The 24982-nt window shown below is 31.4% G+C and overlaps 1 pseudogene across 1 annotated transcript in view; it reads right to left on the bottom strand.

The window, feature by feature from the left end:
• Positions 1-24982, bottom strand: part of LOC143247790 (CREB-binding protein-like) — a 36775-nt pseudogene that overhangs the window by 10768 nt on the left and 1025 nt on the right. The window contains exons 2-15 of the transcript XR_013026715.1: positions 22599-23389; positions 20250-20679; positions 18573-18713; positions 18052-18346; positions 17743-17860; positions 17347-17479; positions 9863-10179; positions 9052-9144; positions 7016-7766; positions 5537-5655; positions 5072-5242; positions 4472-4629; positions 3922-4002; positions 3266-3322 (exon numbers count right to left, since the gene is read on the bottom strand). The product of XR_013026715.1 is annotated as a CREB-binding protein-like (transcript). The remainder of the gene's footprint in view (positions 1-3265; positions 3323-3921; positions 4003-4471; positions 4630-5071; positions 5243-5536; positions 5656-7015; positions 7767-9051; positions 9145-9862; positions 10180-17346; positions 17480-17742; positions 17861-18051; positions 18347-18572; positions 18714-20249; positions 20680-22598; positions 23390-24982) is intronic.

Raw genomic sequence — 24982 nt, 5'->3', positions numbered from 1 at the left:
AACAACCAGCTACAAATGATGAATGGTAGGTTAACTCAAAGTCTTCTGGCTTTTAGCAACCATGTTTTCCCCTTTCCATTAATACTGTTCTTAATTAGTTTGCATAACAGTTTTCCAGTGGTGTTTTCGAAGTTAATTGAAGGGGGGGGGACACAATCCCAGCACCTTTGGGGTACTGTTACTAAACTTCTATAAAGGTTAAACCTTTTGCATCTATTTTAAAACTCTTTTAGAAACTTTATCCAACACAATTTTAAATTAATAATATAGTGTGTATACCTACACAACACTTGGCTGCCTTCCAATTAACACTTTCTACATGGTTCACAGCTCAAAGGCCATGCCATCACATTTGTTGACTTGCATTCAAAATTATTTGTACCACTATTTTATGTCAGTAAGTTTTGTACCAAGCTGCAGATTATAATTCAAAATTTAGTATTATACATTAATTTCTTAATATAAAAGTATATATTAAGCACAGCTAAATACTGATTTCCATGGTTCAACTTAATAGTTTATGATGTCAAAATACAAAGGTCACTAACTTCTGTACTGTTAGCCAGGCATGACAGAGGTCAGTATAATAAAAATAATAAATATACATAAATGTACAATGTTATGAGATTTAGCTATTTAATCTAAACATTTCCATTTTTGTTTTATAATCTGTAGTCATTCTAGAACAAAACAAGGCATAATTTTTATTCATTTCCTAATTTTGTATTGTTGTTATGAGATTGGTCAAATCAACTGAACCTAAACAGAGATTTGTTAGAGAAAATAGTTTTTCTTAAGAAACATCTGGCAATACTATTTGAATATTAGAAGAATTTCCCACGTGAAATTTGGAAATGTTCTGATGCATAAAAGTATTTTTAATCCTAAAACAAAAAATTACTTTGCATGTTGCATATCCAACATCCAAAAATAATTGCATGACAAAAACATTGCATAATAAACCTTAAGACATAATAAAAAATATTTTGTATATGTAAGCTTTGTAATGTTTACTAATAATCTAAATTTAAAATATAAAAATTCATATTTTCAATAAACTAAAATGAAGATTTGTCCATTAATATAGAGTATTTTCTCTGAATAGTCCACTTGAAAAGTAATTTACATGTTAAAATTAAAAACTCTTTTCCTCATTGCTTTGTGTAATCCCTAAAGCTTCCTAATTACATAGAAAATGTCTTCTTACAGTAAAACTATGTTATTTTATTTACCTTATCTCAAAACTTCATCACTCAATTTCACCAACTTTATAACTACAAAAATAATCTGATATACTTTTTTTTTCTAGAATGGCTTCAAATTGTAACATTAAACCACATTTGTTTATCCTAAGTAGTTTTAAGCTCATAACAACATACACCTATTTATAATTAAATTTTGTTTTACTGCCCTTTGAACTGTGTCTAACTACTATCTGTTCCACTATAATTTCTTAATCACTTGGGGCATGCTGTCAAATTACATTACCCACGAGCTACTACAGGCTGCTTGTCCGTCAGTCAGGGCAAGCTGTTGAATTACATTACCCAAGAGCTACTACAAGCTGCTTGTCAGTCACTCGGGGCAAGCTGTCGAACTACATTACCCAACAGCTACTACAAGCTGCTTGTCAGTCACTCGGGGCAAGCTGTCGAACTACATTACCCAACAGCTACTACAAGCTGCTTGTCAGTCACTCGGGGCAAGCTGTCGAACTACATTACCCAACAGCTACTACAAGCTGCTTGTCAGTCACTCGGGGCAAGCTGTCGAACTACATTACCCAACAGCTACTACAAGCTGCTTGTCAGTCACTCGGGGCAGCTGCTGTCGAATTACATTACCCAAGAGCTACTACAAGCTGCTTGTCAGTCACTCGCGGCAAGCTGTTGAATTACATTACCCAACAGATACTACAAGCTGCTTGTCAGTCATTCAGGGCAAGCTGTTGAATTACATTACCCAACAGCTACTACAAGCTGCTTGTCAGTCACTCAGGGCAAGCTGTTGAATTACATTACCCAACAGCTACTACAAGCTGCTTGTCAGTCACTCAGGGCAAGCTGTTGAATTACATTACCCAACAGCTACTACAAGCTGCTTGTCAGTCACTCAGGGAAAGCTGTTGAATTACATTACCCAACAGCTACTACAAGCTGCTTGTCAGTCACTCAGGGCAAGCTGTTGAATTACATTACCCAACAGCTACTACAAGCTGCTTGTCCATCACTCAGGGCAAGCTGTTGAATTACATTACCCAACAGCTACTACAAACTGCTTGTCAGTCACTCAAGGCAAGCTGTTGAACTACATTACCCATGAGCTATACAGGCTGCTTGTCAGTCACTAAGGGCAAGCTGTTGAATTACATTACCCAAGAGCTGCTCTCATAAAAGATTTATTATTGTTGTTTATTTTAGTTAATCTAATCTTAACTAACCTCAAAAGGTACCTTTTTAAGATTTTAGTTCCTTTTATAATAAATAAAGAATAAACAAGAAATAAAGTACTTATCCAGGTGTTTTTACTTGCTGTCAATGATCAAGGACATTTAAAACTACTTTTCTATAGCAATAATAATAATGCACTAAACTTTTAAGTAAACAATACACCAAAAAAACAATTTCCTCTAACAGACATTTTTTTCTTGCTTTCTAACTATGTGACAAGAACCATTACAAATTCATCCAAAGGAAAGTTGTGATTTCTGCATGAACCAAAGTTCTGTTGTATGTGAATTTTTTACTTATTTATTCAGAACACAATACATCTTTCATAAATGGAAACCTCAACTTTCTATTGGTTATAAGTAATATAAAATTATACTGACAAATCCTGGATGTGGCAGAAGGGGACCGACTTTTATATTTATAAACAAAGAAAATTGAAGACTAAACATTGTGGTTTATCTGAACAATGATGATTTTATAGCGAGTAATTTATGAGGGGTGGTAAAAAAAAAGAAGATATGATTCCTAGAAAAAATGTGCCCCACTTGGGGAAATTGAGGATTGTTTAATGTTGCCTTGTAGAATTAAAAAAAGATATATATTATCAAAATATGGATCATTAGCTGAGATATTATGCTATACTTACTGGTACAAAAAAAAAAAAATAGTAGTTTAATAACATTTTGAATCTACGACACTAAATCATTGTGTCATGTGCAGTAAGCCATACCCTGGGTGAGAGGGCTAGAGATGAAACAATTTTTATGTTAGATAATTAACAAGATTTCTTATAAAAAACAAATTATTTTACTTACGGTTCCATTTCTAAGTGATCATTTTTCATTTCTTCAAATTGATCCTTGGGAATTGTACTAAAACATAAACAGTGAGTAAATGTACGAATTGGAGAATTACAATATAGTTACTTCAAACTGTTATATTAAAATGAACATCTTTAGTCTAACAACAACATGACTGATGTTCATACTTCTAGTGACACAGACATACTACACATACATCACATTAATGATACAAAATATTGAACAGAGTTGTAACTATCTATACATCTTTCTGTAGTGAATTTAACCAACTGAAGACATACAAAAAAATGGTAATTATGATACAATAATCACAATGTAATACACATCTAATTAAAACAATAACACGCTCCCTCGTGTTTATTATTTTTTTATACCATGAATCAATCCAAGGTAATAAACATCTAATTAAAACAATAACATGGTTCCTTGTGTTTATTATTTTTTATGTAAATTTCTGATTGACAACATTATAGCTGTCAAACATACAGCAACACTAATTATTTCTATGAATGGAGTGTCAAAGTATGCATGTCACAGCCCTTTACAGTTACTTTTAAAATTGAATAATACAACTTTATTACTAACATATGTCAATGGTTTGAGCATGTTCTAATTTAAAAAAAACAAACTTAAAATTCCAAGTCACTTACGTCTGAGATGCTGCTGGATCATCGCCAAGTATCACAGAATCCCCTTTAATCTCACTAAAACATCGTTGGCAGTAAGTATACCTGTTAAAATAATTATTAATGATCAGTAAAAGTCTGAGTGATTCTATACATAATACAGTACCAAGTAAGAAATGCAGCTAAGTAATGAAACTGAATATGTTAACAACAATTATGAGACTTACATCTATTAAAATTTAAAGTATTATTCATAATCTAATACTTATGATACAAATGATTATAACTAAAAGGTCGATATAATATAAAAAGTGATATTTTTTTTAGATGGAACCATATTGGCAAGATAAAGGTTCTTCCCCAAGTGAAATTTAATCTGCAAAATTTTGCACAGTCAACTCCAAACAAATTAAGATATTCTTTTACAATTAAATTGAAAGCTAGGCTATGTTTTGCTTTTCTTGTGATCCATTAAAATAAACCAAGAACTTACAAGGTAGTAAGAGGAATATGGCTACTAATGCATGACAATACTAAATCAATTATCTCGTTGAGATACTATAAAATAACCAACCTGTTTTGGTAACTCCAATATTTTGTTTCTCTAGGTATAGTACAAAGCTGTTTGCCATAACAACAGAGAACCTGAGGTTGAAAGATGTACTTCCTTCCACAACAGTAACCAAGAGATTGCATCACTGGGTCTATCTCTTGTTCAAACACTTCTGCTAGCTAATCAGTAGTACATAAACAAATGTTATGGTTCAAACTAGTTTCCCATAAGGATCAATTACATCTTGATATCATATTCTCTAACAGTATGCAATGAAGTAGGCAATATTTAACATTTTCTGTACCAATTAATATGACAGCATTCATTATTTCTTTAGCATTATCTAACATCTTCAATGTAACAGCTATCATTAAATTTCAACTTTTAAATAATTTCCAAACATACAAATACAAGAACAACTAGCTGTAGTTTATTAGTTCATATTTCAAGTAAAGTTTTGATAGCTATTTTATAAATAAAATTCTTTGTACTCTACAAAAAAAAAAAAAAAAGCTGGTATTGCATAAAACTTGTTATTTGTTGCTACAGTGAGAGCAACAACACTGAAAATACACAAATGTTTAAATAACAGGTTCACACAGAAGTAAAGCAAAGTTCTACCTTGTTACAGTATCGATAAACTCGAGAAGTTTTTTTATTATACAACCAAGCATTATCAAACATGAGCCATATATCGTCCACGTACTGCCACGGATCCTGATACTGTCCAGTATCTAGCTTCCGTTTAATAGTAGATAAATCCATTGGTTTCTGAACAATGTCTAAGTAGTCCTACATAAGTACAAAAATAAAAGTATAAGTTGTTTCAAAACAAAGCTACACATACAGAAAGAACACTTTCAAAAGGTAGACTTTTTCAGCAGCAAGCTCATGAAGAGAGGTCAACCTTTCAGGAACACTTAGGTTATGAAGATTTTACCATTTGAACTTGTGTTTGTTTTTTTTATTATGAACTGAAGGGTCATGCAACAGGTCATTAACCAAGATTTAATTACAAGATGTTACATTATTAATAAAATAATAAACTTTTTATAAGTTTTAATTTATAATTGACTTGCAACATACTGGAATCTGCAGAAGATGTGGATCCACAGGCTGTCTAAATGGTAAGGATTCGGGATCCTGTTTGTACAACTTTTCTAAAGTAGGCATCAATGCTTGACGTAATTCATCAGGTTTAAAAACTGAAATATTAAAAATAGAATATTTCACACTTGTATATATACTTCACTATATACTATAATGCAGAAAAAAGAAATCATAACAAAACATTCCATCAACATCAAATGGCTGGAAATACCAAAAGTAACTAATTCTCAAGTCAAGCAAGAAAACATTCATTTCTGAAAACTGTTTGCAAGTACTATTGTTTTCTTTCATACAGATAGAATTTTCAGATCCAAATCTTTACTAAATCTCTAACTATAAAAGTTATGTACAGAAGAAAAAAATTTAAGTGGTTTGTGTCAAAAAACTGTACTTAAATATTCAATCAACTTGTATACAACAAGCAAAATAACAAAAAAGTTGCAGTAACTAAAATGAAATGAGGCAGCCAAGCATTTTCTCAACTGCACTTTTAATAATTTACAAAATAACACAGATAATCTGTTCATTTTTAAAATGGATCAATGTACAAATCAACATAAAATTGCTATATACAAGTGGTAAAACTATATATACATAACATAAAGAAACATTAACTTCTAACACTTGTAAGCCTCAATAACTGTACCAGCACTCCATTTATTATCAAATAATGCAATACCTACTTTATAATGTAGTACTCATATTTCTAAACCTGCATATATTTCTTCAAACCCGGTTTGTAAGTTTTTTAATAGTTTATAAAAAACAGACATTGAAATTTTACTGCATGCGTGATGGGCGAGAGCTTTAATTCATCACAAATGGTCATTCACAAGTCATTTAGAACCAATTACTGTCCTCAGTGATAGTATTTGCATTAGCTGACAGTTATTGTTACAGCATTTACTTTCATTAACATGAAAGTGATCTCAACAGAATGGTTACTGAGTAAGCTAGATTTGGATGATTCATTTATGTTTTTAACACTAATTGCAAGTAGATTCACTAATCTTGCTTCAGTTTAGTTACAGATACTGTCAAAATGGGCAGATTAAAATACAAAAAAATGTGTATACACTTTCCGAGTACAAACATGTTCAAAGAATTTTGATATGTGAAATAAATGGTTCTGGTTTTACTTGTTTAAATCTAAACTGATTTTATTACACCGTTCAGTAATTTATGTATAAAAATATAATTACATTTGATAAAATTTAAAAAAAACATACCCTAAAGTGTAATTTAAAACCTTTTAGAAAAGAGTAAAAAGTCTTGAAGGTCTATTATGTTGTAGAATTAAAATACTGTAATGACAGTATATTGTTACATAAAAGTTACTAACTATAAAATGTGTGATATATTTAATGTTACTATATTAAGACATGTTAGAAAAGCATGCTACTTTTTTAAACACTGAGTGAAAGTGACTGGACTGTTGGTTATTCATTTTCTTACCTTTCTTGTTGAGCTTTGGTTTGGGAGGTGGTTGGTACGTTTCTGGGTCATCATTTGAAGTGTCTGGTTGTTCTCCACTGGACACTGGAGTTGATGGTTCTTCTTTAATTGTTGCAGAACACTCTGAACTAACATATCCTGAAGTGTTGCTATCATCTACAGGTTCTGGTTTTATTTCTACTTTTGCTTCACTTGGAGTATGAATTTCCATTTTCACTTCTGTCTTGTTCTCTTCAGTGGTGTCTATTTCAATTTTTATTTCTGATGTAGCAGTAACAGGAGTCTTCACAGCAGAAGCAGTTACTTCAAAACCTGAGGATGGCGCACTGGTGATGGAAAGGGTGTCTGTTACTGATACTGCACTTTGTATTTTGTTACTGGAAAAAGACAGAGTACACATAACATCCTTTTGTGAAGTTAATCCTTCAGAGTTACTTGTAACAGATATTCCTTGAGAAGTCGAAACTTCGGGAGAGCCCATCTGCTGTTTCTGTAGCCAACTTTTATGAAACTCTTGCTGGAAATTATTCAGAGTGGAATGAGTGGTTCTTGTTGTTATTCCTGGTACTGAGGCAGCTCTTGGAGGTTGCTGTATAGGAGTTTGGTTTGACTGGGGTTGAGGGGTGTATGACTGGGGAAAACTTTGAGTATAAGAAGGAGATGAGGGAACCATCTGAGGTGATAAATTTGAAAGTTGCTTTCCAGATACTTGACTATTTTGTGGTTGATCTTGCATATTAATCCTACTGACCTAAAAAAAATAAACAAAACAACAATTTCCTTAACAAATCATAAAACAAGTTTCTTTGCACAAATATAGATATCATTACATCTCACTGTACAAGAGAACTAAATCAGAATTATGTAATCAATCTCTCTACTGGAAGAGTTGAAACATTATGATTAATTATGAATATTAATCAAGCAATAAAGGCCTGTATGACCACTCTTCTTTAAATCAGTTGGTGTCTGGTATTGAAATTTGTTATGATTAATTATGAATATTAAACAAGCCATAGACTCTAAATACTATATCATGAAACTGACAGAAAGCCAAGGTGTTTTCTACTATCTGCCATATTATGTTGTTTTATGAACAGAGAACTGTCTTTACCTCTGTTAGTAGAAGTTTCATTCCCCCAACACAGATAGCAATTAGCTTGGATAAATTGTTGCATAGTTAGAAAGCCACAAAAATTGTATCACTTAGGAAAAACTGCCTGCTTTTAGTATGCTGTTAATTTTATTTTCTTTCTTGCATTATTTAATTAAATAAAAATTTAGTGCATTACTATCATTAGTACAAAAAAAAGTAGAGTTTTGTGTCACTGACAGTCAGCAGAAAAAAAAAACATGGGTAAGTACTTTATTTCTTTTTTTATATATTTTTTTCATTATAAAAGTAAAATGTAAAAAACAAGGATCTCTTTTAGGTTAATTAGGCAAAATGCATAATATATATTATTTCATAAGGCATTCTGCATACAGCTTATGAGTAATTTTATAATTTAATGAGACCTTCACATTTCCAAACTGACTTACAATTTATAATGGTGCAAAGAGTAGTTGGACACAGTTCAAAGATCAATTAAAAAATAAATTTAAGTATAAACACATGTATACTGTTACAATTTTTAAGCTACTTAGGATAAACAAATATAGTTTCATATTACAATATGAAGTCATTCTAGGAAGAAAAAATAGTAATTTAGACTTTTTGGTGGTTACAAGGTTGGTCAAGTTTACCCACCTTTTATAGTTAAGGTAGAGAAAATAAATATACAAAGTTCTACTGAAAACAAATATTTGAAATATATTTAGGAAGTTTAAGAGATTATGCAAATGAAGTATGAAATGAAGTATTTAACATAAGCTTTTATCCACTTTATGGTCAAATAAAGCATGTGATGAAATCCACATTCTAAGTATGATATGTATATATCAGTTTTTACAAACTTATCAGAACTTGGAGATAGCTTGCTAACTCTACAAATGCTTTAAACTGTTTAAAATAATTTTTTATATTTTATACCCACTGGAGAACTAATATTGCTGAAAACTGTTGATGTCATTTGAACACGACCAAGCTGTCCAGTCAACTGGTTTCCTTGCTGCTGAGACTGCACCATCTAAAACATACAAGTCTGAACATTAGGGAACTCAAGATGTTATACAATGGAATGTCTCCTAAAGGTTTTTCATGATCATTTATACAATGAGAACCAAAATGGACATGTGTTGCTTTTATTTCCTTGTTGACAGTAACCTGGTAGCTTACTTCTTAGCATAATTTTTGTTATTCAACATTTTGGCCATACACACACAAAGCACTGATAAACTAAATAATGCACACAAAAAAAATGATAAAAGTGAAAATAACAGATGTGGCCATAAGTTTTAACAAATTGATGAATTAATATACTCTTAAAAGGCATACATGCATGTTATGCATCTTTCTGTATACAGTAAATATCATTACCATGAAACCATTTTTCAAATTCAAGAAACTATCAAAATTATAAATGTTCTTATCCATAACTAAGTAAAAAACAAGTTGACTAATGTTTACATTTCAAATAAACTACTGTACTTTTGCACAACATGACAATAAAAAATTATCTTCAAAGGTTAATAAAAACAACTTTCTGATGTATTAAATTTTAACTAAGATTCTTGCATACTGACAGATGAATTTATATTCACATGGTTTTTATCCTAAAATAATCCAGAAATAAGACATTTCAAAGTTATATAAAGAAAAATTAATATAAATATTTAAACTATCTATTCAGTTCATACATAACTTTAACCTACAGTAGAAAATAAATTTACCATAATGTGCCTTACCTTTGTAATATCATTCAGTTGAGAGTAGCCTTCCTGAAATCCTGAGGTGGAAGTTCCCCTAAATGTGACAGGACTGGTATTCACAACACTTACTGGGTGGCTCATGTAATTAAAGTATGAGTGCTGTGGACTAATAGATATCACTGGCTGCATATTTGAGTTTGACATTTGTAAGTGAGCCTGATTAGTACTTAGTTCTGTTGAGCTAAATTGCTGGTTACTGCCAACATTAGAAAATAATTCATTCCTTGGACCAGGGATGGTTATATTAGGTGGTGACATCTTCTGTTGAGAAGTAAGCAATGATGGTGACAGGTCTGTAAATATTCATAAAATGTTTCAGCTTTCTGTCAATTTTAATATACCTACTAGGATGATTTTCTTGTCTAATTTACTAATTAGTTATTACAAAATAATTCAAAATATCGCACACTATTCTTTGGAGTAATCTATTGTCAAAAGGTAGGAATTAACAATGGTTAATAAATTCAACAAATTTATCACCAAAATGTTTGTTTCTTTAATTTAGGTTTTCATAAAAAACATTACCATATGTTTTTGTCCACATCTTTAAAACTTTATAATCTGTGCCACTAAACTGGTATACCATTAAGTACTTTTTGAAAGAACAACACCTGTATTACCAGATACCATAAATCCAGTTATACAAAACTATGTTATGACTGTATCTACTAATCTTGAACCAGTAACAGGTTAAGAATTGTAACCGTTATACTACCTAATTATTTATATTCTAAACATACCCAGTTACACATGTTATTGCAGTATCCAGTTACAGAAAAAGTGATGTAATCCAGTTAATCATACTGATGTGATATGTGGTTATAATGTAACCTAGCTTACATTATTGTTGCCTAGCTGTAACATAATCCATGACTTTTTTGTTCCTGAATTGTTTATCACCAAATTGAAAACTGTACTACTTACGTACAAAATTACTACCTAGATAAGAGTCATCTTGTGTAAAATGTCTACTACAAATATTATTAACACTATTTTGAAGATGTGTTTATCAAACCAACTGTTCAATTGCCAAAAAACATGATAAATCTAAGGTGATAAAATGCAGTAATTACAGAAATATGAACAAGAAAATATTTTAGACACTTAGAAGAACTGAGCAGTAAAAATAAGAAATGTATGCTTCATGAGATCTTAAGCCTAATTAATCATGATATTATACCAAGGATGATATTTCTAATACAATAGCCAAGTCATGTTTATCTACTTCTCCAGCTGATAATCAATCTACAACCAACCGATAATGACTGCTTTAGTACCTTTGGGTACTTCATTTCAACCTTTGGGTGAATGATAAAGTGTATGATGTGGCAAACTTGGTTTGGTTGGCATATTATTGGGTCTTTGTTTTCACTTATAAGTTTTTAGAATTGGAAGTTTGGTACTCCTCTCTTCAAGGAAGATGATAAAAACTGTCCAAATAACTAGCAGCTTATTAGCCTTACATCGGTAGTAAGACAGTCTGGTAAAAGATGATTTCCAAATTAATTTAACAAAGTTTAAATTTTATTGGAAAATGAACATAGTTTCACTAGGAAAAAATCCTGCTTTACTGATCTTACAAGATTTTATGAAGACGTTAGAGCTGACACGCGAGGGAAAAGGTATGGATTCGATGAATCAATTTTCATGAAGCATTGGATGTGGTTAAAAAAAAGTCTGTTAAATAAACTATATTTCTGTAGATGTGGGGGATTGGATGGCTCACTGAATATAAAAATGGCTGGATGGAAGGTGGCAGAGGACTGTTTACTCAAACTGTACTAGTGACACGAGTAGCTTGGAACTCAAGTGTTAGGCCCTGTACTCTTTCTGATTCATCTGAGAGACAGATGAAGTAATCAATAAATTTTTTTATCTCTTTCAGCATGTACACAGACCTTATAACAATTTTACTGCTATAGCTTTTAAAAATTTATCAGTAAACATACAACTTCATATGCAAAATATCAAAACATTTTTTTTATCAAGTTGTAAGACTTTTTTAAGTAACATTTTCTCACACCTTTCTTCCATTTTACATGTAGTTATCCAACAAACAAAGTAATTTTGATTTTTAGACTAAAATTACTTGTATACCAGGAAAGTTTTAAGTTTCACTCATGAAATCTTTATAATGTCCAAATAATTATTAACCATTTCTTAAAAGAAACTTTATATGTTATCTGTTATTTTTACAAACAAATCTATGTATGGGTTCAGTAGATTAAACCGATATAATAACCATAATAAAAGTTAGGAAATTAATATAAATTATGCTTTTTTATTTTAGAATGACAGCAAATTATAACATGAAAACACAAAAGTTGTCTAAATAGTTTAAGTTTCACATTATTATACATTTATATATATTTAATATATTGGCCTTCCAACCATGTCTGGCTAACATTATAGAAGTTACAATGACGTGACACTGCACTCGTGTTACTATGTCTAAACTGACCTTTACAAAGTGACCTGTCTTTGGTACACATTAATCAACTAGTATTTTGTAATATAGTCACATTACAGTTATAAAACATTATACACATGTATATACATAACAAATAAGTTCATTTATTTTTCTTAAAACATAGAAAACGTAAATAAATGAAGTGAATAATTTCCTCTTCTAGTTACAAAATTTGTTTGTTGTAGGTTGCTAAGCCTTATCAAATTTTACATATGATGTCAAACAAATTTTTTTTTCATGTTTTAAATATAGACTTGAAATAACCAAAATTACATATTACTATATTGATGCCATAGAATTCTACTATAATTATGAAGTTCAGTAACTGAGCTGTATTTAAGTCTAAGAAAATATTAAATTTATTAAAGATTTACCAACTTGAAATTTGTATCTAAATAGAACAAGCTGATACCCTAATACTTCAAAATGGACAAGAAAGCCACTGAGTCTGTGATGAAATAATAATCTGTGATGAGAAACCCACTTGTAGAGAAAAATATATTAAAAACAGCTGGTATGGGTTGCGATTTTTTTTTTTTTTTATGTAGAGAAGCAAACAAACAAAATGTTAGAACTCATACAAGCCATTTTTACATATATATAAGGTTTAGACTGGTTATTTATTTTTCACAGATAGAAACAGGAAGAGTTTTCAAAAATGGAATGAGGTGGGTGGGTCTGGTTTGTTTTGAATTTTGAGCAAAGCTACACAAGGACTATCTTTAACCGGCCATCCTTAATTTAGCAGTGCAAGACTAGAGAAAAGGCAGCTAGTCATCATCACCCACTGCCAACCCTTGGGCTACTCTTTTACCAATAAATAGTGGAATTGACCATCACATTATAAAGCCCCCATGGCTAAAAGGGCAAGCATGCTGGGTTGGTGGGTGAGGCTACTGTGTTTAATTCAGTAAATGTAGCAATATCTCAGAAAATAGAAAAGACAGGAAAATTTTTATTTTATATTGACATTTTATAAAATATTTTATATGTCAATATCAGTAATTCAAGTTCCTAATTTATACAAAACTATAGACTTTATATTTTGACATCACAAACATCTAATCTGAACCAGTGCTGCATTCAATGCACTATGTGACACATAGATATCAGTGTTTAGATGTATTTTAATATTTACTTTGAAATTAAGAAATTTATAATTTCATAATACCAAAACTTGAATTGTAATATAAATTTAATATTGACTTTATAAATATAAATTCATAAAATAGTCATTTAGTTAAATTTTGAATGCAAGCCAACAGATGACATGGCAAAGGATCCATGATGATTGGGTTAAGCTTGCTGATAATAGCTAGGTTTTACACGACCTTGGTGATTATAATTGTGCTATACAAATGTATTTACATTTATTTAGTGTGTTGAAGAATAAATATCAGATGGCTTTTAATTGTATTAAATACAAGGTGGTGCCCACTGGTAATCATAACTTAAATTATAAGCAAAAGCAAAAAGGATCATGGTGTTCTGGTTAGTCAGTCTCTTTAACTTAGTATATGCTATCTCGGCTACTTTGACCAACTTTGTTCATGAAATCACAAAATTGAATGTACTAAATCTTTGTTCATGACTTATTCTGCAAGCATGACTTAATAATCCAATACAGTATTAGAACAATCCATGACTTATTCATAATGGCCCCGAACAATCCATGACTTATTCATAATGGCCCCGAACAATCCATGACTTATTCATAATGGCCACAAGCTCATCATTTACATCTATTTAACTTCATTACTCACTAAAGCCACATCTATTTAACTTCATTATAACTAGAATAAAAACACTATACATATCAATGATACTTATGGTAAACAAAGTTACCACGGATTACTTGGGTAAAATTAGTTCGTATTTAAGTTTCTTTATAAAATCTAGCAAGTTTAATTCTTGCTTTGTAAGTACTTTTGTTCATAAAATGTGTGGCAATAAATAGAAATAGATTCCTGGTATAGAAAGCCTATTGTTTACTCACTATATTGGTTGTCTAAACATTATCTACGTAACATTCAAATATACATTTTAGAAAACAAAAAATACATCATAAAAAACTATAATAAATGTATTTGGCCTTATAGTTATCCCACCAATTTTAAAAAAATGTTACCTGTTGGAGAAATGCATTTTTTCAAACATAAAAAGCTGTCAGGATATATTATTGAAGTTTAAACAGAGCATCTGAATTATACAATAAAGCTATCTTTCTAATGGTTATACACATGTCCAACAGTAGTGTCAGAGAGAATTACTGACTTTCTTAAAATGATATAGGAAAGGCATGTTGTGAACATGGAAGCACCTCACCAAAAAAAGGTTGAACTTTTATGTTTTTACTTCTTAATGTTAGTTGTACCAAGAGAAAAAATATGACTTGGTAGTGCTATGAAATTTTCATGTGACTGAGATACATAGGTTGAAAACTAACCAAATAGTATTTCTCAACGTTGAGATCACAAGAAGCCATACACAATTCAAAACAGAAATCTACAGAAAAACCACCTATACCTGATTACACATTCTCTGGGATTCAGCACATGAAACAAAACAACATATTAAGAAACAAAAACAGCCACAAAAATATGCTTACCCAATAAAATTAATGATGAAATGAACAAAACAAAAAACTTACCAATATCAACAAAGTTCCTCCAAAAACTGAGAAAAAATTACACACACACACCTCAATTAACAACAAATGAACAATAATAAATCCCAAGAAACAACAAACTACAAAAACTTTACACTGCTGCATACCATATATTCCCGATATCAGCAAAAATAACCAATATTTGGAAAAACTTACAACAAAACACAACATTCCAGTAAACACTAAATTTATTCAAAAACTAAAGTCCAGGCAAAAACTATGTAAAAACTACACTGACAAACACAACAACAACATTATTTATAAAATACAATGCAACAATTGCCATCACTTCTATATTGGAAAAACAAGATTCAAAGAACATAAAAAAACACCTTCATATGGTTTTGAACACAACATAACCATAGAAAACAGCCAGACACTAATTTGGAAAACAAATATAAAATACAAAATCAAAGAAGCGCTACTTATACAGCAACTAAATACCAATATAAAGTAACACCTTTATACCTACCTATACTAATTAATAACGTAACATGTAACTACAGTGCCCCATACAATCCTGTACCCGTTTACACTATCGTTCCTGAAACGTGTCCAGCAATTAGTTGCAAACTATTTTTTGTTTGCCTGAAGATGACCCAAGAAGATCAAAACATTGTTTTCTACTTTATTGTAATAACTGTTTTAATACCCATACCAGCCATTTTGAAATAGGTTGAAAACTTAAATAGTTTTCAAACTTAGATAATATAAAAATTTGAATTATACACTAAATCTTGAATGTAACTAAGTAAAAACACAGAGATGACTTTAACCCATTAGTACACACAGTTTTATGCAACGTGAGCACTTTAACCCACTAGTATACAGTTTTATGCGACGTGAGCACTTTAACCCACAAGCACACAGTTTCTGCTATATGAGCACTTTAGCCCATCAGTATACATAGTTTTTGTTATACGAGCACTAACACACCAGTATACATAGTTTTTGTTATACGAGCACTTTAACCCACCAGTATACATAGTTTTTGTTATACGAGCACTAACCCACACCAGTTTTTTGTATACCAGTTTTAAACCATTCAAGCAGCATGCTACTGCTAATAGTAAGACCAATTAAATTTTATACGTATCTATAGAAGTATTAAATATAAATCCTAAGATAATATTTCACTGTACAGGTCACTGATTGGGCTTATTTAAAACTACCATTTTGGAGTTATCTCACTTGAGAAAAAGACTTAAAAATCTGGATTTTGTGAAGATAAAAAAGTTGCATTTATGATCTTAAAAGATAAAAACTTTAAATTCTGAGGGAAGTCTACTTGGACTCAACCCATAGTTTTTCAGTTTATCAGATCTATATTAGCATAACAACATAACACCATTCCAGTCACAGTGATTAGCATAACAACAAGCAAATACTAGTACACACCTCAAGTGTAATAAAACAAGAAAGTTACTATTCAATACTTGACATGAAGATATGTTACTAACTTCCTGGTGGTACTCTCCCAGGACTAGCATTCAGTGTTCCCAACAACAAGCAGACACTAGCACACATTTCAAGTGTAATAAGACAAAAAAGTTACTATTCAACATGAAGATGTGTTACTTACTTCCTGGTGGTACTCTCCCAGGACTAGCATTCAGTGTTCCCAACAACAAGCAGACACCAGCACACATTTCAAGTGTAACAAGCCAAAAAGTTACTATTGAACATGAAGATATGTTACTTACTTCCTGGTGGTACTCTCCCAGGACTAGCATTCAGTGTTCCCAACAACAAGCAGACACTAGCACACATTTCAAGTGTAATAAGACAAAAAAGTTACTATTCAACATGAAGATGTGTTACTTCCTGGTGGTACTCTCCCAGGATTAGCATTCAGTGTTCCCAACAACAAGCAGACACTAGCACAAATTTCAAGTGTAACAAGCCAAGAAAGCTACTATTCAATACTTGACATGAAGATGTGTTACTTACTTCCTGGTGGTACTCTCCCAGGACTAGCATTCAGTGTTCCCAACAACAAGCAGACACTAGCACACATTTCAAGTGTAATAAGACAAAAAAGTTACTATTCAACATGAAGATGTGTTACTTACTTCCTGGTGGTACTCTCCCAGGACTAGCATTCAGTGTTCCCAACAACAAGCAGACACCAGCACACATTTCAAGTGTAATAAGCCAAAAAGTTACTATTGAACATGAAGATGTGTTACTTACTTCCTGGTGGTACTCTCCCAGGACTAGCATTCAGTGTTCCCAACAACAAGCAGACACTAGCACAAATTTCAAGTGTAACAAGCCAAGAAAGCTACTATTCAATACTTGACATGAAGATGTGTTACTTACTTCCTGGTGGTACTCTCCCAGGACTAGCATTCAGTGTTCCAAGTTGTTGTTGCCTTTTCCTTTTCTCTCTTTTTTCTTCTAATTCTTTTTGAATCTTATAAATTTTTTCTGCTAGTTTTTGGTAATATTCCTCCTAATAACAAAATAACATTATAGCTTTTTTTAATAGCTTATGAAGTAACATACTTAATAAACTGATACAACTTAGTGCTTGAAATTATATATACAACACACGATTGGATAATAAAATAGCTTCATATATAAAATATTTCATCTCAGTATTATGATGCTCACACACACACACACAAAACAACCATTTTACATTTTTTGTGCAGTTTTTTCACATTTTAGTATCAAAACATTTCTGCTTCTCACAAAAACAAGTTTAAAACTCACTCTGCTATTGGCTTCCTCAAACATGTCTCTCTCTACTTTCTGTGCATATGTGACTAGATTCTCCATCCTTCTGTCTTTGAGGGCAGATGGGTCAGGAGTTGGAAAGATTGTTTGCACTCTGTAAAACATTTTAAATAAGTTTAAAGAACCTAGTATTTGTTATTTATTTTTTGTTCCATTTCAGAAATAGCTAAGCACTGAACAAATTTCTTTTTATAAACTGTGGTAACAAATGTGAAATAGTGAAAGACAGAATATTTCATTTTTCAAACATGTTGTTAAATACAGTTAGCTGTAATTAAAGCTTACATTTTTTGTACCAGACAATTTCTCAAATTAGAAGATACAGACTGATGCCATGTTTTGGTTCTTGAAGAAGGTTCAGCTGGTGAAACATCTACTACAGGTGATATCGGACTTGATATTTCACCAGACGAGTCCACCGACTTCAAATTTCTTCCCATCAAACTGATCTGAAAAGCATCAGTTGAACTGAAGAACCCTTGTGACTGAGATCCTTGGATAACAGGTTGTAGCTGAGACAGTACTGGTTGTAACTGTTGAGTTACAGGCATGGAGTTCAAGCTCTGTATTTCTCCAATTCCTACCAATAATAATAATAATAATAATAAGTGATTCAGCTGACATAGATAAACGTCTATAGGCATCTCAAGTGAAGGTTTCTAAATATATAAACTTTCCATTACAGTTGTTACAATTACATACGAAGTCAGTATAAATAATGAATCATATGAGTAGTCTAAGTACGTACTAGGTGTAATAAGGATAAAAGAAACAACAAAAGCATATTACAATATTTCATCACACACCTTGAGACTGTCCAAGTCTCTGTTGTATAACTTGGGAACTTCCATTAACTGCAGTGTACTGTAACCCTAAAGCAGCATAAGCTCGCTCCATGTCAGCTGGTGCAGGCCCTTGAGTAGTTTGGTTCTGTTGTACAGATGCTCCTATACATACAAACATAAATGTAAATCAACAGCTTCTTTTACCTGATGTATGATCTAAGAACTTACATTACAAGGAATCAAATGTGTATTAGATTCAAATACCCAACTTTTTCTGGTTACACTTTTAGATGTTATATAATTGAATATAAGATTTTTCAGTCTCATGAACACACTTTCTTATTGGTGACAATCCCAGAAAGTTCACAATGCCTATAACCATGGGATAGAAGGGAAGAAAACCAGTGTTAACCACATATTCACTTAGGAATAGGTTCTGCTCATATTCACAACTCCTAACAAACAGCCTTACAACAGATTTAATAATTCAGAAATATTTTGTCACATTTTTCTTAAGGATATGTACCAGTTTCAACACTCAATGAAATGCATAGTCAAGTCTTTTGTTATTTTAATAACAATGAATCGTTGAAATGTTTACCACTAGACATGAAAGATAAAATGTCAGCCAATGGTTTAAAAAAAACAAAAAACTGAGGTTATTTAAATAAAATACAAACTGGAATTATTGGTTATATTCATTAGAGTACACTGGAAGCTACAAGCATAAGAATAAAACTGCATAACATTACAAGTTTTTTTGTTTTAAAAACACTATACTGTGATCCATATAGCTAAATGAAGCTGTTTAAATTAGCCAACCAAAGGATTGAAAATCCTTTTAAACTATCAACTATTCTCACTTGTTTGTTTACTATTTACTGCAGGCAAATACCTACTTTCCATTAAAATTGATTTTGTTTCCCTGTTTATCTGTTCAGTGTTTGTTATGTCCATGGAATGGAAAAACATTTATAAACTTTTAGAATAGTCATATCTCTGATAGCTATAACTTTTACAATTACAAGGTTATAAAATGTAATCCTTACTTTGGTCTACAGACAAGTGTATAAAGCAGCAAAAATATGGTTTAAATTGTACTGATCTGTAATTGTATGCACAGTTTGAATCTGGTAGTCTTACAAAGTTTCAAGGAACGAGTGTTGAAATTGAGCTGTTCTATGATAACAAGCTAAATTCTTAAACTAACCTGTATAATAACCTACGTGGATTAAATTGTACTGATCTATAATTGTGGATTAAATTCTGGTTTCATTTTAAAATCCATAATTTTTAATAAGTTTACCTTAGAAACTGTTGTGTGTCTAACCATTGGTTGGAGTGAGAAGATATTTAAATACATGCCATGTTTACCATGTATAAAAATTTGTATAAATATTGTAGTTTTCAGAATATCAGAAGCAGAACCCACAAAACAAGTAAGCTGAATAAATTTTGTAGTGAAAGGTCTGAGCCATCTAGGAACTAGCCATGCTGACGTGATCAGATAGGTAGGTGGTAGATAACAAAGTTAATATCTTAGAAATGTTTTGTTATCATACCAATAGTATATATATAGTATTGGCTATATATACCTGAATGGTCAGGAATTTGATAGGGTGGAAACTTTTGCAATTCCTAAAATTACGTACTACCATACTTAATAACAATCAAGAACTATTTTCCAAAATCACTAACCAGTTAACTGTTGTTTTCTGTCTGCCTGTTTTAAAGGTAAACAAACCGGACAGTCGTTTCTTGTGCAGTTCTTCCAGTGAGAAATGATTTGCCGAGATGAAGCACAGTGATTAACCTGGCACGATTTTCCAGCTTGACACATTGTCATATGGTTCAAAACATTTTTCATAGTTCTGCAATGAGGGAGTGAACACTGACGAACTTCACCGCTGGCCTGGTTTTCACGTCTCTGGCACTTGTGTGCATGTAGGAGCAACACCAACTGTTGTTGGATCAACTTTAGTTTTTCAGAATCTGCTGTAGAAGGGTTTCCTCCAGACTGTGAGGCTGTGCTCCCTGCACCTAATCCAGATGTACCAGTAGGGTTTGGAGAAGGAAATGATCCTTGATTTACAGCCTGGAGTGGAGACATTTGGTGGTTTGGTTCTGGCTGCAAGTTTAGTACATTATAAAAAAAATCAAGATGTGTTTTGTTCCACAAATTACATGTTAAATAATTTTAGTTTTTCTTTTTCAACAATACTTACAATCATTCAGAAACCACTCTTTTAAACATTATATACAACTAATACTAAACGTCACTCAAACTGAATAATTTAGATATGAAAAACTGTTTAGTGATAGAAGAATAACTTATTTTGTGAGTTAATATTTCATGACTGTTTAGTTTGTTTATAATAAGTGTTAAAAGCAGATGATTATTGGGAGTTGTGTTTGTAAGTTATTGATGTCAATGCTATGAAGATTTCTAGAATGCCCTAGTGAGAGACAAAAAATGCAGCAACCATACAGTTTGAAGAAAGCCAAAAGTAAAGCTTAGCAAAAGAAAGTTTTGGTTAGAGAAAGGTTACAAAATGTAAAGTTAACAATCATAGCAGTAAATAGCCTAACAGTTTTCTTACATTTTAGGAGAATAATTTGTCTCAAAGGGTGTTCTAAAGCAACTGAACCTGCCTGTGTGGACTAATAAAAAAAAGCAAATGATTACTTGAAAGTAGACCTATATGTAATAAAAGCAGATGTTTATTGGAAGAAAGCTTAAATATGTATTGCAAGTACAGAATACAAATGCAGTACCTAAACAATAGCATAAGGGAATTATACACTGATACTGTTGTGATAAAAAAAGAAAGGTATAAGTGAATTATACACTGCTAGTGTTTAAAATAAAAGATAGCTCAGCTTGTCAACTGAATTGACATAAGTGGACATTTGACAAGAACTATAGTGTTTATGACACAACTACAATGTACACATACATTTAACTTACTTTGAATGTTACTTTACAACAAGTGGAATAAGTGCTGTTCATTTCTCATTGAATTTATTTCTGACAAATCACAGACACTTAAGAATATTCAGCCCAACACATATCTGTATGAATCATACATTACTACATACTATTTAAAAAATGTGACAAACTTGTTTGATCACCATGGCAATATTGTAATCAGTTTATGGTCACATGACATATCTTAATTAAGTTTTCCAATGGTTGTTTCATCTACTTCAAACATACATAGTGGGGTGGAAAGAGTTATTGTGGGTACAAGAGAAAATATTTTAAAGTCAACTGAAATTAATCATTATTTGTTTCAGAAATACATTAAAAATTAAACAGTTCCAACTGTTAAAAAGATCTCTACAAATCAAGAAGCCTCATTTTAACCAAAATGTCATAAAAAGTAATTTCTGCTTTGCACAAACTTTCAAAAAAGGGTTGAATAAACTTGAAAACATTTAGCTCTATACCATGATGCTAAAATCATAAAGCTAGGTTTTAACAGTCACTAATGTACAATATTACACTAAAGACGTAATTATGTTACAAGTAACAAAGTGCCATCTATGACATCATATGATTTGTTACTATCACATAAAATAACTAAAATTAAAATGATTAATAAAAACAATAATCATCTACTCTATTCCCATTATGATTTCATATTTTTTTATTGATTCGAGGCTGTTTAACTTAATTAGTCACTCATCAAAACAACCCAGTAATTGAAATTAGTATTTCAATTATTATTATTGATGATTTCTATTCAGGTTTCGTGCATGAAAAACTGATTAAGAAACCAAACAATCAATTATCAAAGTTTACTAACAATGTAGCAATAGAGGATATGTTTAAGAAAAATGTGGTTGTTGAAAGTGGTTAAGTGAAAAATGGACTAAGTCTATTACTGTGTTTTTCCTCACATTAATCGCATGTTTGGGAAAAATGTAACAAATCTGTGATTATGAACTTAAGGTTACCATTGGAGGACTAATCAACCAAACAGCCTACTAGATTTCTAACAGATATTTAAGCCATAATTAAGTAGTACAAGAACATATCTCTACCTTCACTGTTTGAGAAGTGTTGATGATTAGTTGGCTAAGAAGGTTCTGATGAGTAGTGTTCTGTAGAGTTGAACCCCCTAACAAGGTTTTGTATGCTATGTTACTAGATGACATGCTACTAGTAGGAACTCGTACTGCTCCAAGACTGTTCAGTGTCACACGGGGACCATTCATCACCCCTTCTCCGTCAAGCTGCTGCAACTGAGGTTGAGAGAATTTAGACTGGTGGTTCTCTTGATGGAGGTGGATTGGTGTATTGTTTGTTGAGTTCAAGAGCTTTCCCCGGGAACTTAAAAGTCTACTTCTGTTAACCTCTGTAACCACATTTTCTGAATTAACACCTACATTCATATTTGTTCTACTGTTCAGAGCATTTGGTAAGCTTTCAGAACTTGTGTTATGGCTATGAATAGCATTATAAACTGGAGTCCCAGCTTTACAACCAATCATACTGGAAGAAGCGAGATTTGAATGAGAATTCTGTACTTTTTGTAATACAACATTAGAATCAGAAACTGTCTGGTTACTACATATTCCTAAAGGATTCTTGGAACTTGCTAGACTTGACACTACCTTATGAGATGACTGCTGAGTTTTTTGTACTGGTAAACTACCATCACCCCTTTGGTTAAGTGAAGGGTCTAAAACACCATTCTGCATGTTCTGACCAGAATGAGAACTTGACAGCTGTGTTTGTTCAGATGATAATTCTGAAGCAATCAATTTTTTGTCATTTGCAAGTTCCTCTGGAAGTTCATTTTCCAAATCCCACAAGCTTCCCAAGTTAAAATCTGGCAAAGAATAGCAGTGAATAAATGTATATAAATACTGTTTCAGGACAAACAAGTTCTACAGTAGTCATAGAAGAATACTCTATTTTAAGGTTAGTTCTAAATTTCATAAAGCAGTTCATTTGCTTAAACTTTTTACTGTTAATTAATCTTAAGTTATATTGAATTGCTTTTAGTAAGCCACAATAGAAACCGCTACTGGTAAGCCTTACATTAGCAGCCAATTACCACAACTTGAACACACATATTGAATCATGACAAAACACACCAATGTAATATACATAAAGTAAAATCTATGAAACAAAAACTTGTTTAACCTAGTGAAAGTGACAATCACAGAGACATTTGTTCTTAGTTACTGACATGATACATATTTTATCTACAGTTAAGAATGAAACTATATAACATTTCAAATTAAGAATATTGGTTATTCACTGAGAAGTATCACATTTCATACAATTAAACCATTTGAATTTCACACAAATGGGTAAGGTAATAATTTTGTACACTGTTTAGAAAAAATCAACATTTTAATGTTATGTTGGAAAAATTAAAGAAAAATTAGAACAGGTAACATACCTAGTCTATAATAAAGTAAATATAACATTATTCACTGGAAAAATAAAATGCATCTACAATGACAGATAAGGCAAAGTAGGTAAGAAAACAAAGCCCAGTTCATTTTTCTACACCAGAAAGTAAGGAAAGTAGTTTGGTATAAGGAATCAAACTTTATTATTAAGTATTACTCTTTAATATTTTATCTTTTACACGATAGAAAAATGGAAATTGACAATTAATTCTCCACTGGTGACATCTACCAATTTAACAGCTAACATACTGATTTATTAATCATTTTACTATCCACTGTCCCTCAAACTCAACAATATTGTTAAACTGTAAGATACCCAATTGAAATATCTATTGGTTTTTGTATAAATTACCAATTAAGCTAAGTAAAAAATATATGTTCAACATCCATGCCTTCTTCCTTTTTTGAAGCTGTTCTCCAACCTTTGTGGGGGAAGACATTTTTTTTCCCTTTCTTAATTATTTTTCTTATCTTAGAAAAAAATGGAAGATTCTGAATACAAAAAAGATGAAAACTGTTGATTCATTTGCATTTTTTGGTAATAATTTCTGTATCTTTTGACAAAGAACTAAAACAAAGATGACTTCTGCTTGACACAAGCCCTTTGAAAACAACAATGAACAAAAGTATGAAAACTTTCTTTCAAAGAGGTCACTAAACAAAAAACCTTCAACAAACTCAAAACATTAAAAAACTTAACACAAACACTAATTCTGACTGTTAAATTTCTACATGTAAATACTGATAAAAATGATTTTATGGAATCAGTGGTGAGAGGTATTACGTACAACTTTCCCTAGTTAATATAAGTAAAATGTCTAGATATTATAGCTCTTGTCACACTTAACAAATCTACCTATATGTGACTGTGCAGTATTTGTAATGTTAAGGGTAGGCTTCAACCTGGAAATGTTTTGTTTTGAGATTAACGGCATACATAGCATCTCACACCAATTCTTTTAATCAGTACTTGAAGAACTTAAAATACTCAGTGGAATACA

Source organism: Tachypleus tridentatus, chromosome 3, assembly GCF_004210375.1.
Source record: "Tachypleus tridentatus isolate NWPU-2018 chromosome 3, ASM421037v1, whole genome shotgun sequence".
Taxonomy (NCBI): domain Eukaryota; kingdom Metazoa; phylum Arthropoda; class Merostomata; order Xiphosura; family Limulidae; genus Tachypleus; species Tachypleus tridentatus.
This window is presented reverse-complemented; position numbering and strand designations above follow the sequence as displayed.